Raw genomic sequence first — 5,092 nt, 5'->3', positions numbered from 1 at the left:
TACCAGTGAAATGAGTACCAGTATATATATATATATATTGTTGCGGTCTTCGCGCCCGCCGGCGTGCGACGGCCACGTAACTCGAATCGCGGCACGTCGCCCACCGGACGGACAATCCAGTCGTGACCCTCTCGGACTAACGCCGGGAACCAGTCACGGGTGGACCTTTCGTTCTCACCGCGATCGAGCCAATCAGCCCCCGCGTGGGATAGGGTTGCTCGCCAAATTCGAACTACCTAAGTACCCACGCGGAGGGTAGACCGGGCGATCGCACCTCGCCGCAGGTCGACTTCGGACACGGGCCACTTAAGCGACCCGTTCCGTACTATCAGAATAACCGAGCGGTGTTATCGTCCACCTCGACGGTTCGATTAATTATCGGGCGTATTCAGCCCACTACCAACCCTTTACGTGAAGCAAGATGGGGATTCAATGGGAGAAAAAGACGAAGCGAAGCGGGAGAACAGTTCAACAATAAAGCACATTTATTCTCGGCACACGGGAAGCACACAAATACAATTCCACCAAATGCACACAAAAAAAAAAGAAAACACACTTCCATTTACACAAAAAGCAAATATAAAAGTGAAAACAATGCAGAGCTAATACCGACTACCGAGCACACGGCAACACTTATACAATTCGACTTCACAGACGGCGCCGACAACACATACCCAAAACCAAGGAAAAGAAATACCCTCAAGAATGAGGCAGGCCTGAGGCCGAGACCGGGTCGGGCCTACCCGTCTGGTGATGAGACGCGGAGCGGCGATGGCCCCGCAACCCGCGGGCCTCGTGGACAGTGCCTGGCAGGGGGTGGGAACGGGGCCCCCTTGGTCGCACTATCTCAGCGCGGGGGGAAACAGAAGGGGGTTGCTGATGCTCGGGGTATAGAGGATCTTTATTATCCCTGGTGTGCGTCTCCACCTCGGCCAGGTCGCGCTGCCGGCCTCCCTCGGGCGTGCAGCTCCTGGCACCGACGCGAGCACCCCCTCGTCCGACTCTCTTCAGCTTCTCCAGCCACTGCAGGCTTCGGGCTCCAGACTTCCACACTCGTCCCCTCCGTTCCGACTCCTCGTTCTCGTTCTCCTTTTCGTTCTCGTTCTCCTTCTCGTTCCGACTCCTTCTCGTTCTCCTCCTCGTTCCGACTCCTTCTCGTTCTCGTTCTCCTCCTTTCTGACTCCTTCTCGTTCTCGTTTGCGACTCCTTTCTGACTGACGAACACCGTCCTTTTATCCCCCCGTAACTTCGCCTTTGACCCCCTCCCTTTGACCTTTCACCTCGCTCCCCATTGGCCCGAGAAAAAGTGGGCGTGAAGGCTTTTTGATCCACAAATTTGCATATCTCGATCGTTCTGGAGGCGGGGCCAAATCGCCCCTCGCTCACCGATTGGACGGCAAAAAGTGGGCGTGTGTCGTTTTTGATCCGTTTTTGAAGCACAAAATCCGTGATTTTGTACACGCTGTTCAACGTGCGCCCTGCATGAGTCCAACACCGGTACCCAGAGCGGGGCAAGAACGGTGGCGATGCTACGGTTGCGAGGTGTGACGGGAAGGTCGTGGCGGTTGTGGTGAAGCGGTGTTGTGGTTGGTGGTTGATGTTGTGGTTGTGATCATGGCGGTTGGTCCAAAATAAAGATAGTAAAAGAAAAACGGCTATCCTAAAGAGTCGCAGCACGTATAAATGACATGTATTCCCACTAGACAACGGGTTCGGGCCTAACTACACATGTACTTACCGAGATACCTCACCTAAGGGACCTGAATGGTGGTTTGCGAATCTGGTAACCACAACACTACCCCCTTCCCTTTTTACAGACTCGTCCCGAGTCGTCAAATTTTCGTGTGCCATCATGTGTAGTTTTCCCCTAGTACACTTTACCTACAGATCCCTGAGTGCGACATTCATGGTATTCGTGTCCCCAAAATAAATAACCTGAGGGCTGCGTAACTATCTAAACAAACTCACTCATACGGACGACTTAAATAAAATTGCCGGCGCTAAGACAAACATGCCGGGGGCGCACTCATATTTACAGTACATCTTAACCTTAACTTACAAATTTTACACTAAACCATGGCCCAGGATCATTGAACTCTGCAAAAGAAAGCAGTTAGCAGGGAGCCAGGCTGCCCACATGCAGTCTCTGGCTCAAAACAATGCAGGTGACAGGGAACGTGGCTGGCTGCTCACACGCAGTCCAAGGCCTTCCCTTTTGAACTGAACGCAGTGAACCACAACGGTGCATGGGCTGCACAACGCAGTCTCCGTGCCAGCTCAAGTGGCACACGCAATGAGCACAACGAATGAATGGATGAATGGATGGACGCAAAACACGGTGCACGGGCTGCCACTGCAGGCCCGTGTTGTAGCTGCCAACAGGGCAGTACTTGCAGCTTGCAAACTGTTGCTTTCTGATCCTGGCGCACATGGAAATGAACAGGGGGGGGGCAAAGCAAAATTGAACGGGGCTGGTGAACATGGGCAGTGGGCATGGCATGGCAAAGGTGAGCAGGCAAACTCAGCCCGCAGAAGAAGGCCGCTGCAGGCAAACACAGCCGGCAGATGAACTGGCCGGCACAGGCCTTGAAGTAAAACAGCCGGCAGATGAACTGGCCGGCACAGGCCTTGCAGCACACAGCTGCCGATGAACTTGGCCGGCCTCCGCCTTGAAGAAAAACACGGCCAGCCGATGAAGTTGGCCAGCCTTTGCCGTTCAGTGGAGGTTGGTGGAGGGAGTGCGGTGGTGCTGGCCACTTGGAAGGCGGGCTCGGACCTACCTACCTGTCTCCCTCCCACCTATCGCCTTTGCCTGTCACTGTACATACCCACTCCCTTAATTTGTCAAACCCCAATTTAGCCCCAACTTATTTTTTTGTTGTTTTTATTTTTACTCCCCCACTATAAATCGTCCCCTAACCCCCTTTATCGTCCTTGTTCGGCTAACCTATCCTGTCACCTAGCCTACTCCCAACCCCTACGTTCCCTTCCCGGAGGGGAACAAGGGAGAGCTAGCGTCCTGTGTCGAGGCCCACCGAAGCCTCAGAATGGCCTCTCCAGAGTTCGGCGATCTAACCCAAAGTGGGTCCAGCGGCCCACAACGACAGCGAGGGGATGGATGGTGCGGAGGGGTACATCTCCTAATCTACCCTAACCATTTAACTGTTAAACTACCCCGGGGCTTTCAACAAGCGCCTCTCGCTTAAACTATTGGTTCTAACAACCCAGATTCCCGTCGCCTGTGTTGGTGTCCTTACAATTTCGGGCCTCGCCCCCCAATTTTCTCTCCGTGCCCTCACACGGTCTCCTGGCTGGGACACGTGGCTCCCTTTGGCAGGCACGACCCTCTGCCGAATCTCCCGCTATGGCACCCCCGGGCACTACACTGCCTCCGAGCCTACCAGCTCCCTAACACCGGGGAGTGCCCCCATGGCACCTCACCTGAAACGCACACGTGGCAGGCCGGCCTCCCGGGCCCCTTTCCGAGGGTCACCCGTGCCCACAACACTGCCCACGCGGCTAATGGCACCCCGGGCCCCCGCACCAAGCAGGCGCACCCGTGCCCACTACTCTATCCCGGCCCCCCATGGGCCCATGGCCTACCGCGGCCGACTAGCCTGGTGCCCGGGGTACCCACTCAGCGATACTCACCTTTCGCAGCCACGCTCCCAAGCCCGTCAACAGGGCTCCTGCACCCCTCCAAATGGGTCTCGAGCCTACTTTCCCACCAACAACAAAACGACCTCCATTTTTCAATTTGACTAACCCAGCTAACTCACTTTATACTGACCCCGGGGTCCCTTGGGCGGGAGTCACTCCTCCCCCCAATCACTCATCGCACCATGCATTCCCCATTCACTCCACACACACAGACCCGCTGGCCTCACTCACTCAACAAGCACATGCCTCACAACTCACCAACTCTTCAACACACACACCACTGAACTCTGCCATCCTCCTAACTACATCCCCTAACTAACTCGTGCTCCCACGTCGTCCCTTAAACTAGAGCACGTTCCTTTTAACACTACGTCGCTAAACTACGTCAACTCTACACATCCACAAGTCTGTCACTGTCTCCAAATAATCCCATTAATCAATTCCCCAACCTAAATCTCGCTACAATCCCTCTACCTAATCCATTCCACGGACTCCATGAGGACTTACCCCTGCCCCATGAAGTCGGTCTAACTAAGCTAACCCTTCCCCCTAACTAGTTTCCATCCTGTGCCCAGGAAAGGGGGTCTTTCACCCCTTGCCCAGGAATCCTGTACACCCGAAAGTGAGGCTTGCTGTTTTCCCTTTTTTTTTTCTGTATACATGCGCAGCACCTGCGCGGCAACTCAGAGCTCGCGCACTTTACACCTGCCCGTGACGTCATGCAGCTGCACGTGTTCCTCGTCCCTCCTTGGACGGGACCATCCGGCAGAGATACCCCTCCTGCCGGATTCCAACCCCACGTGCAGCCATGACGTCACCGTGCGCATAAAAAAAAACAAGCCCCACGTCTCGAGGGGTTCCCCACGCGAACACATGTGCTTTGCCCGTTGGAGCTTAACACACACGATCGCGTGGAGAACCCGTCCGGTCCAAATCCATTTACCTGCCTAAACTTTGTCCGTCCGCGGGATCGGCAAATCCACCGCGAGCGTTTCCGGACCGGGACTTCACTCTCGCAAGCGAGCACGTGTTGGTCTCGTGCGTTGCACAGCACGAACCGCGTGCTCACTGCTGGGTGAACCCGGCACGGTCTCCGAAACAGCTGCAGCCGCGACTCGGCTTTCGTTCCTCCCATGTCGCCGTCGTCGCCATTCGACCCACGCACACCTGCGTGTTACGACGCACACAGTCCACTCCATCACATTCACACCGGGAGACGCGGCTGCGTGCTCCCGCATGCCAACCGACATCTCCCTCACATACCGCTCTCTCACACACACGGTCTCCCTTGCACACAGCGACCTTGCACACGGCCGTTCACTCACGCGTGCGGGGGCACTCACCCGCGGTGCCTCACTCGCACTCCGTTCCTCATCCACACACGCGGGGGCACTCACCCGCGGTGCCTCATCCACACACGCGGGGGCACTCA

Source organism: Eptatretus burgeri, chromosome 11 (genome assembly GCF_056783735.1).
Source record: "Eptatretus burgeri isolate ZD-2024b chromosome 11, Ebu_testis_v1, whole genome shotgun sequence".
Lineage (NCBI taxonomy): Eukaryota > Metazoa > Chordata > Myxini > Myxiniformes > Myxinidae > Eptatretus > Eptatretus burgeri.
The sequence above is the reverse complement of the archived record's forward strand: the minus strand, read 5'-3'. Positions refer to the sequence as shown.